This window comes from Oncorhynchus gorbuscha, linkage group LG21 (assembly GCF_021184085.1).
Source record: "Oncorhynchus gorbuscha isolate QuinsamMale2020 ecotype Even-year linkage group LG21, OgorEven_v1.0, whole genome shotgun sequence".
Lineage (NCBI taxonomy): Eukaryota > Metazoa > Chordata > Actinopteri > Salmoniformes > Salmonidae > Oncorhynchus > Oncorhynchus gorbuscha.
This window is the reverse complement of record NC_060193.1, coordinates 53729364-53740491: the sequence shown is the minus strand read 5'-3', so window position 1 is coordinate 53740491 and position 11128 is coordinate 53729364. Positions and strand designations below refer to the sequence as shown.

At 43.8% G+C, this 11128-nt stretch overlaps 1 protein-coding gene across 2 annotated transcripts in view; it reads left to right on the top strand.

Moving 5' to 3' along the window:
• Positions 1–4739: 4739 nt before the first annotated feature.
• LOC124008301 (cohesin subunit SA-1) overlaps positions 4740–11128 on the top strand; it is a 64724-nt gene continuing 58335 nt past the window's right edge. For both annotated transcript variants that reach the window (XM_046319466.1, XM_046319465.1), the window contains exon 1: positions 4740–4928. The gene's annotated coding sequence lies outside the window, so the exon portion shown is untranslated. The remainder of the gene's footprint in view (positions 4929–11128) is intronic.

Here is an 11128-nt window from a genome sequence, read left to right as displayed (position 1 = left end):
CCACAAAGAAGAGAGAGAGAGAGGGAGAGAGAGAAAGAGAGAGAGAGAAAGAGAGAGAGAGAGAGAGAGAGAGAGAGAGAGAGAGAGAGAGAGAGAGAGAGAGAGAGAGAGAGAGAGAGAGAGAGAGAGAGAGAGCGAGAGAGAGGAGAGAGAGAGGAGAGAGAGAGAGAAAAAGAGAGGAGAGATAATAAAAATTAAGAGGCACAGGACAAATTTATTGAAGATGAAATATAGAAATATCTAATCATATTTTAGAAGCACCTTTGGCAGTGATTACAACTGTGAGTCTTTCCGGGTTTCTAAGAGCTGTCCACACCTGGATTGTGCAACATTTGCCCATTATTCTTTTAAAAATGATTTAAGCTCTGTCAAATTGGTTGTTGATCATTGCTAGACAGCCTTTTCAGGTCTGGCCATAGATTTTCAAACTGATTTAAGTCATAACTGTAACTAGGCCACTCAGGAACATTCAAAACTGTCTTAGTAAACAACTCTAGTGTATATTTGGCGTTGTGTTTTAGGTTATTGTCCTGCTGAAAGGTGAATTCATCTCCCAGTGTCTGGGATTTTGTGCTTAGCTCCATTCCAATTATTTTTTATCCTGAAAACTCCCGAGTCCTTAATGATTACAAGCACACCCATAACATGATGCAGCCACCACTATGCTTGAAAATATGTAGAGTGGTACTCTGTAATGTGTTGTATTTAATTCGCCCCAAACATAACGCTTTGTATTCAGGACAAAAGTTAATTGCTTTGCTACATTTTTTTGCAGAATTGCTTTAGTGCCTTGTTACAAACAGGATGTATGTTTTGGAATATTTGTATTTTACCTTTATTTAACTAGGCAAGTCAGTTAAGAACAAATTATTATTTACAATGACGGCCTACCCCGGCCAAACATTCCCCTAACCAGGACGACGCTGGGCCAATTGTGCGCCACCCTATGGGACTCCTGATCAAGGCCAGTTATGACACAGCCTGGGATCAAACCAGGGTCTGAAGTGACACCTCTAGCACTACAATGCAGTGCCTCGGACCTCTGCGTCACTCGTGAGCCCATATTCTGTACAGGCTTCATTCTTTTCCCTCTGTCATTTAGGTTAGTACTGTGGAGTAACTACAATGTTGTTGATCCATCCTCAGTTTTCTTCTATCACATCCATTCAACTCTGTAACTGTTTTAAAGTAACCATTGGCCTCATGGTAAAATCCCTGAGCGGGTTCCTGCCTCGCCGTCAACTGAGTTAGGAAGGACGCCTGTATCTTTGTAGTGACTGGGTGTATTGATGCAGCATCTTGATGTCTATAGTATTCTCTCTGGTGTGCAATCGGATTTCCGCTCAGGTTATGGATGTGTCACTGCAACCTTAAAGGTTCTCAATGATGTCACCATTGCCTTTGATTCTAAGCAATGTTGTGCTGCTATGTTTATTGACTTGGCCAAGGCTTTTGATACGGTAGACCATTCCATTTTTGTGGGTCAGTGAAGGAGTATTGGTGTCTCTGAGGGGTCTTTGGCCTGCTTTTCTAACTACCTCTCTCAAAGAGTGCAGTGTATGAAGTCAGAAAATCTGCTGTCTCAGCCGCTGCCTGTCGCCAAGGGTGTACCCCAAGGCTCGATCCTAGGCCTCACACTCTTTACAATTTATATCAAAACATAGCTCAGGCAGTAGGAAGCTCTCTCATCCATTTATATGCAGATGATACAGTCTTATACTCAGCTGGCCCTGCCCATATTTTGGGTTAAATCCTCTACAACAAAGCTTTCTTAGTGTCCAACAACCTTTCTCTACCCTTAACATTGTTCTGAACACCTCCAAAACAAAGGTCATGTGGTTTGGTAAGAAGAATGTCCCTCTCCCCACAGGTGTGATTACTACCTCTGAGGGTTTAGAGCTTGAGGTAGTCACTTCATACAAGTACTTGGGAGTATGGCTAGATGGCACACTGTCCTTCTCTCAGCACGTATCAAAGCTGCAGGCTAAAGTTAAATCGAGACTTGGTTTCCTCTATCGTAATCGCTCCTTTTTCACCCCAGTTGCCAGACTAACCCTGATGCAGAAGACCATCCTACCCATGCTAGATTATGGAGACATAATTTATAGATCGGCAGGTAAGGGTGCTCTCGAGCGGCTAGATGTTCTTTACCATTCGGCCATCACATTTGCTACCAATGCTCCTTATAGGACACATCACTGCATCACTCCTCTGTAAACTGGTCATCTCTGTGTACCCATTGCAAGAGCCACTGGTTGATGCTTATTTATAAAACCCTCTTAGGCCTCACTCCCCCCTATCTGATATATCTACTGCAGCTCCTCCACATACAACACCCGTTCTGCCAGTCACATTCTGTTAAAGGTCCCCAAAGCACACACAGCCCTGGGTCGCTCCTCTTTTCAGTTCTCTGCAACTAGCGACTGGAACGAGCTACAACAAACACTCAAACTGGACACTTTCATCTCAATCTCTTCATTCAAAGACTCAGTCATGGACACTCTTACTGACAATTGTGGCTGCTTTGCGTGATGTATTGTTGTCTCTACCTTCTTGACCTTTGTGCTGTTGTCTGTGCCCAATAATGTTTGTACCATGTTTTGTGCTGCTACCATGTTGTGTTGTTACCATGTTGTTGTCATGTTGTGTTGCTACCATGCTGTGTTGTCATGTGTTGCTGCCTTGCTATGTTGTTGTCTTAGGTCTCTAAGGTGTTGTCTTAGGTCAGTACAGGTGCATCAAATCTGGGACCGAGAGACTGAAAAACAGCTTCTATCACAAGGCCATCAGACTATTAAACAGCCACCACTAACATTGAGTGGCTGCTGCCAACACACTGACTCAACTCCAGCCACTTTAATAATGGGAATGGATGGGAATTGATGTAAAATATATCACTAGCCACTTTAAACAATGCTACTTAATATAATGTTTACATACCCTACATTATTCATCTCATATGTATGCGTATATACTGTACTCTATATCATCTACTGCATCTTTATGTAATACGTGTATCACTAGCCACTTTAAACTATACCACTTTGTTTACATACCCTACATTACTCATCTCATATGTATATACTGTACTCGATACCATCTACTGCATCTTGCCTATGCCGCTCTGTACCATCACTCATTCACATATCTTTATTTACATATTATTTATCCCTTTACACTTGTGTGTATAAGGTAGTAGTTTTGGAATTGTTAGTTAGATTACTCGTTGGTTATTACTGCATTGTCGGAACTAGAAGCACAAGCATTTCGCTACACTCGCATTAACATCTGCTAACCATGTGTATGTGACAATACATTTACTTTGATTTGATTTGTTGTCTCTCTTGTCATGATGTGTGTTTGTCCTATATTTATATTTTATTTTTGTATTTGTATTTTTAATCCCAGCTCCTGTACACGCAGGAGGCCTTTTGCCTTTTGGTAGACCCTCATTGAAAATAATCATTTGTTCCTAACTGACTTGCCGAGTTAAATAAAGGTTAAATAAATAAAACATGATAATAACCATGCTCAAAGGGATATTTAATGTCTGTTTTTTATCTTTTTACCCATCGCCCAATAGGTGACCTTCTTCGCGAGGCATTGGAAAACCTCCCTGGTCTTTGTGGTTGAATCTGTGTTTGTAATTCACTGCTCGACTGCGGGACCTTACAGATAATTGTATGTGTGGGGTACAGAGGAGGCTGCTGAGGGGAGGACGGCTCATAATAATGGCTGGGACGGAGCGAATGGAATGGCATCAAACACCTGGAAACCATGGAATCCATGGAAACCATGTGTTTGATGTATTTGATACAATTTCACTCATTCTGCTCCAGCCATTACAACGAGCCCGTCCTCCCCAATTAAGGTGCCAGCAACCTCCTGTGGTAGGGCACAGAGATGAGGTAGTTATTCAAAAATCATGTTAAACACTATTATTGCACACAGAGTCCAAGCAACATATTATGTGACTTGTTAAGTACATGTTTACTCCTGAACATATTTGGGCTTGCCATAACAATGGGGTTGAACACTTATCGACTCAAAACATTTCAGCTTTGAATAAAAAAATTCAAAAATTGTAAACATTTCGAAAAACAGAATTCCACTTTGACATTATGGGGTGTTGTGTGTAGGCCAGTGACACAAACATCTACATTTAATATATTTTAAGTTCAGGCTGTAACACAACAACATGTGGAGAAAGTCAAGAGGTGTGAGCACTTTCTGAAGGCCCTGTATGTGGCAGATATTGAGATAGTCTCACCTCAACAGGACCAACTAATGTAGACAAGCTAAATAAAACCAGAGAGAGAGAGATTTTGACTGACCAGATATTGAACCCAGATCATCTTTGCCACAGCTAAAGCCTAGGCATTACAACTTGGAGCTAACATGAGTCTTCAGGTCTCAGGCAAGATACTGCACTAATACTGTGATATGTGTGTATTGTATTCTGGTAAATTGTGTTTTGAGGGGTAATCTAGATGTTATAGTCTCCTACATGTGTCCTCTGTTAAGGCCTATTTACCATCAAACCACCGAACAAAACACTGCCAGCTAAACTCGCCCCTCCCATTCTACGCGTGCACGTGGCTCTGAGCGCGCCCCCCACTGTTTCCCTCTTTTCGCGGGGTCCTGCAGTGCCTCCCCTCTCCTCGCCCTCGCGGCGCGCATCCGTTGCTGTAATCTCGTCTGTGTCCGCCAGGAGGCAGTAAGGTTGCAGTGAGAGGCTGCGCCACCAGAACAGCATTACAGCGAGGAAGGCTCCACCAGATGGCAGTTTAGGATTGTTCCTTTCTGCTCCAAGGCGCGGTTCCCGCTTCTCACGACATATTTACAATATTAAAATCGACACACTTTTATCAGATATATCGATTTTTTATTTCAGAAGACAGTAATCGATTGGTCGATGGCCGGTAAAGGTGAGTTTGTTTTGTATTTTGGTTGTGTTTTTGGCTTGTGCGAAAGGGGAGACGGGTCTCAGAATCAAGATGGTGGATTCAGAGAGCGAGAGAGGGATGGGGAGAGAGGAGGGGGATGGGTGCTGCTCCGCAAGCTAGCGGAGAGAGAACTGGATGTGCTCTGTCTTCCCTCTGTTCGGCTAGCTAGCTACATGGTCGAGGGCCATTAGCGGGAATGTCTCTACATGTCAGATTACAGGGACGCACGAGAGACTTGACCGCTGTGTTTTGCCAGAATCACTTTTCACCACTCGCTCTTAGTTTTCCCGTTACTAAGACAATGTGTGACGTGATTTTATTGCTCTTGATAGACGGACAGATTCAAAGCGTCAACACAGTGTTGTATGCAGACTCTCTTATTGCAACGTTATAGTGCCGCCTGCGCGACCTAGCCACACATTGCTATTGTTGCTAGCTAACCCTAATTCATTGCATATGTGTCGGGGTTTCGGATGATATATTTGGGAGTAATGTAACGCCAGTGTTAGTCAGGTTGCTTGTCACCAGTGCTATTTGACATCCATCCTTGCCAATCTATCACTCCATTCGTAGAGATTCTGCAGAAATTTCACCAGTAACCTTAGCAACATTGTTTCCTGTTTCCCCACCCATTGTTTTGACATGTTACTTATTGTACCGAAGTTCAACGTTGGGATTCTTGACAAATGGCAATATTTTGACTAGTAGATTATATTTTGTAAAGTGCAGCTAGCTAGTTTGCTAACCCACTCCGCCCCTTTCTCTGCTAAACGAAATTTAGCGGGGAAGTGTGTGAGGGGGATGGGTTCCAAATCCAACCCTGGTTACAGTCCAACGCTGTTGGTCTCCATGCTCCCTACTCCAGACCTCTCTCCCAGGGATCCATTCTTCTGGCCCAAGTCAGTTATGGGTTAATGAGCATATCTGTTCACTTCTACCGTTTAATATCCACATAAATCTTTCTTTATTATGGAGTTTGAGACTATTTGGTCAAGTTAGCTAGCTGGCTAATTTAAGCCCAACTCTTTGATGATTGTGTTGCACACCCAGCTTCACTGCTCTTTGTATAGAGTCTAGAGTCGGATGTTTGGGGTAAAGGATTATACAGGCAGCTTGTGTCCTCGTGATCATTCACTGATTGTCAACAAAGTGGTTATGCAACAAGCTCAGCCATGTGACTTTCCACCAGCAGACTGAACTAGCAGTCTACTGTAGGCTATGCATCCTGGAAGACCAACTGACTGTAAACTACCACTGGTGCTGGAGATACAAAATAACTTTATTGTCCCACATTGTTATGTTCCTCGTCTCCTTTTGCATAGAACGTACAACATAGACTGACAATATGTAGTACACAGCCATAAAACACCACGAACTGCAGGCCAGGATATGATCATCACTTGGCAGGGCTGTTGTTGACACAGTTCTTGGTTGAGTAGTGTGACTTGGTAAGATTTCCAGTGTATGTTTAACCTATTACATATGGCAAATCAACTTGAAATGGGAAACATTTCAATGCAATGGGGTATACAGTACTTTTGAGCAGCCTAGTTATTGACTTCGTTGAGTCGGGGGCTGGGATACAAGTCTACAAACCTAACATTTTAGCAATAGTTCTACAGCACAGATGCTGCCCATCTGCAACAGTCTGAGGGTCTGTCTCTTCAGACACCACCTTGCCTCCTCTACCACCTTGCCTCCTCTACCACCTTGCCTCCTCTACCACCTTGCCTCCTCTACCACCTTGCCTCCCTTCTCATCTGTTGGACTTGTATTGCCATCACTTTCACCTGCACTGATTCGGCTCATGATGTCGTCGTTTAACGTACTCTAGTTGAATGCACAGATTGTGTCATACATTGTCAGCTAAAAAAAGGTTGATGTCAAACCCTGGTGATGTGGAGAAGACTGCTAAATGACTCAAATGTAATGTCATTTAGATTTCTTTTTCATGATTTTTTGAAGAACATGGAGTACAAATTCACTGAAATAGGTTTCCTTAATATTTTACCGATATTATCCAAAAACATTTGTTGGAAATAGGCTAGAGTTGTAGGCTAATAATGTTTTCAATGAATGTGAACCAAACATGAAACACTAGCAAGCTGCTGTTTACACAAGTTAACCAGAGGCGCTAGTCGTGGATTAAAAGGCAACGATACCGCTTCAAACAACATTGTCGTTTTTCATATTTTTATTCCTTTACAACTACTAATAATAGCTGCTAACTTGCATAAACTTGATCGCCAAGCTCATAGTCGCCGACCATTACGTTGCAGAATGTGTCCTTGTTTGCACCACCTGTTAACTGGATGGTCTCCGGTAGTTTGACCGTTAGCGGTAGTGCCTGGTGTAATCGTGGCATTTAGCTAGGCCACATGTAGGACCTTGAACAAAACATTTCAATTTGTTTAGACCAGGGGAAGAGCTAGATGGGGAGCCCTCCCTACCTATTCAAAGGCAGGGGAAACACTGGAGTGGCTGTTCTGTAAGGAACAGGAAGTTACCGTCGCTCTCTCATTGAAAACAACGACATCTGGTCATCCTGCCGTGGGCCCAGTCCAGTAATCCAGACGACTGTTATGTAGCAGACCGTATATGAATGCAGCAGTAGGTCATGTGGAGTCTACATTAAAGCAGAGGTTGGCAACTAGATTCAACCACAGGCTGTTTTTTTATCAGAGCAGATGGTCGTGGGACCGGAACATGATTCTAATAATTTGTACACTGCAAATTGACATATGGCTGTATTTTCAAATAACAGTAATTTCATATCTTGATTTCATTGAGACACGAGACATCTTTTTCTTTTTTTTACCCAAAACTGAAATCCTAAATTATTATATATATTAACCCAGGAAAAAAAAGAAACGTCTTCTCACTGTCAACTGCGTTTATTTTCATCAAACTTAACATGTGTAAATATTTATATGAACATATCACAGACATATGACTAACAGAAATGGAATAACGTGTCCCTAAACAAAGGAGGGATCAAAATCATAAGTAACAGTCAGTATCTGGTGTGGCCACCAGCTGCATTAAGTACTGCAGTGCATCTCCTCCTAGTGGACTGCACCAGATTTGCCAGTTCTTGCTGTGAGATGTTACCCCACTCTTCCACCAAGGCACCTGCAAGTTCCCAGACATTTCTGGGGGAAATGGCCCTAGCCCTCACCCTCCGATCCAACAGGTCCCAGACGTGCTGAATGGGATTGAGATCCGGGATTCTCGCTGGCCATGGCAGAACACTGACATTCCTGTCTAGCAGGAAATCATGCAGAGAACGAGCAGTATGGATGGTGGCATTGTCATGCTGTAGGGTCATGTCAGGATGAGCCTGCAGGAAGGGAACCACATGAGGGAGGAGGATGTCTTCCCTGTAATGCACAGTGTTGAGATTGCCTGCAATGACAAAAAGCTCAATCCGATCATGCTGTGACACACCACCTCAGACCACGACGGACCCTCCACCTCCAAATCGATCCTGCTCCTGAGTACAGGCCTTTGTGTAACTCTCATTCCTTCAACGATAAACGCGAATCCGGTGAGACAAACCCGCGACTCGTCATTGAAGAGCACTTTTTGCCAGTCCTGTCTGAGCCAGCAACGGTGGGTTTGTGCCCTTAGGTGACGTTGTTGCCAGTGATGTCTGGTGGGGACCTGCCTTACAACAGGCCTTCAAGCCCTCAGTCTGGCCTCTCAGTAAGTCTGAGCACTGATGGAGGGATTGTGCGTTCCTGGTGTAAGTCGGGCAGTTGTTGTTTCCATCCTGTACCTGTCCCGCATGTGATGTTCGGATGTACTGATCCTGTGCAGGTGTTGTTACACGTGGTCTGCCACTGTGAGGACGATCAGCTGTCCGTCCTGTCTCCCTGTAGCACTGTCTTGGGCGTCTCACAGTACGAACATGGCAATTTATTGCCCTGGCCACATCTGCGGTCCTCATGCCTCCTTGCAGCATGCCCAAGGCCCGTTCACGCAGATGAGCAGGGACCCTGGGCATCTTTCTTTTGGTGTTTTTCAGAGTCAGTAGAAAGGCCTCTTTAGTGTCCTACATTTTCATAACTGTGACCTTAACTGCTTAGGATATATATATATATATATATATGTATAAAATGTTATACAAATCTTTGGGGGGGTGGGCCTGTGTAATGACTAGTATCTTTATAGTAAGTTATTAATTTGTAATAGCTAGTTGATTTGTGTGACTGAACCAGTTTTGATTTGTAACTGATTTAGTATTTTTATGATCAGGCCAATTACACAATAAATTATACTGTAACATGTTGCCATTATACAGCTCCAGAGTGTCCTCCTTGACTTCAGCAGACACAGTTTAGAAATAGTTATTGAATTCAAGCTGAATCCAGATTGAGCACTGTGTTTGTGAAAGTGTGTGTGTGTGTGTGAAGAAAGTATTATTTCAGTTTTAGGGAATGACCATTATCAAGCGTGTTCGCTGAATGAATAGGCCCTACGTTTCTTTAGAATAATGAGAAGATATTGAAGCTAGCTAAAGCAAATGGAATGTATACAGGGAAGCTGTAAGGACCACTCACAGTGAAATAAAAACTTTATAGCTTCAATTGACATTAGAAAAATCTGATAGCTAACTACACCACAACCAGCTAGCTGACTGTCTGGTTGTGTTGCATAGTAAGCTGTGGTGTATTTTGCTAGCTGGTTGTGGTGTAGTTGGTTGTGGTGTAGGCCTAGTTTAGCTAGCAGTTTGTGTTGTAATCAGCTAGCGGCTGTTTAGCGGTTTGGCTCGGGTTGGCTAGCGGCTGTTTAGCGGGTTGGCTAGCGGCTGTTTAGCGGGTTGGCTAGCGGCTGTTTAGCGGGTTGGTTCGGGGGTTGGCTAGCGGCTGTTTAGCGGGTTGGCTAGCGGCTGTTTAGCGGCTGTTTAGCGGCTGTTTAGCGGGTTGGCTAGCGGCTGTTTAGCGGGTTGGCTAGCGGCTGTTTAGCGGCTGTTTAGCGGGTTGGCTAGCGGATATTTAGCGGGTTGGTTCGGGGGTTGGCTAGCGGCTGTTTAGCGGGTTGGCTAGCGGCTGTTTAGCGGGTTGGCTAGGGGCTGTTTAGCGGGTTGGCTAGGGGATGTTTAGCGGGTTGGCTAGCGGATGTTTAGCAGGTTGGCTAGCTGACCTGTAGCATCAGATGGAGAGAGAGAATGTGGGGCTGAAAATGCTCTGAAGCCTTCCTGTCCAGCGCTGCGCTTGGTTGATTAACATCATTCCCTGAGACCTAGAAGACTGGTGTACTTGTTGGCCACTTGGTTCAACACCCAGTTGGCTATACTAGTGTAACATGAAATGTATGTATCTAAAGGCATTGAAAGCACACAGTCGAGTATGTTTCGGCACGGTAGCATTGCATCTAACGCTAACATGATGATGATGATGCTGCTAATATTTCTCCAGCCGATGCTTGACTGATTTGTTTTTCTAGCCCATTATTCTCCAACACTACTACTGCTGGTGACACATTTAATGTGGGCCTACCCTCAGGGGATCAATAAAGTACAGTTACACACACACAGTAAGATACATATTTTACATCATTGTCTGCATATATATATATATCTCTCGATTTTTCTGTCAGAGAAAGCCAGCTCACACTCAGATTAAGGGTGTGTGTTGTTCACTTCATCTGCCTTTATAGTCTCATGTGGGATTAAGGGTTTCCCTGTAGCACGGTAGATTAAACTACCCCTTCTAACCCCCAGATTACCAGATTACTCCATTACCATTGTATCAGCAGTGTCTGGTAAACTACCCTCATGGAAGATGAACCTTGCCTGTCAGGACCTGAAGACTAATGTTAGGATGTTTAGGCTGTCTGGAGTTGAGGTGATGAGAGGTCAGGCCCTAGGTTCTATTTCTGGACAGTCACACTAGCACATTGACAACCTGGGAATGTCACTTTCCCCCCAAACACCTTTGGCCAAACAAACATCTGACTTCATAGGCTGACTGCAGGAAGTTCAGCCCTGGATATGTTGTGCTCTTGAACCCACAGTCTTTATCACAGACACACACACACACACACACACACACACACACACACACACACACACACACACACACACACAGGGATTCTGCTAGTCACAGTAATGGGTTCTCTGTAGTGAAATGATAACATTCTGGAGCCTCTTATGTCATTAGGGTATAATAGCCTCAGCT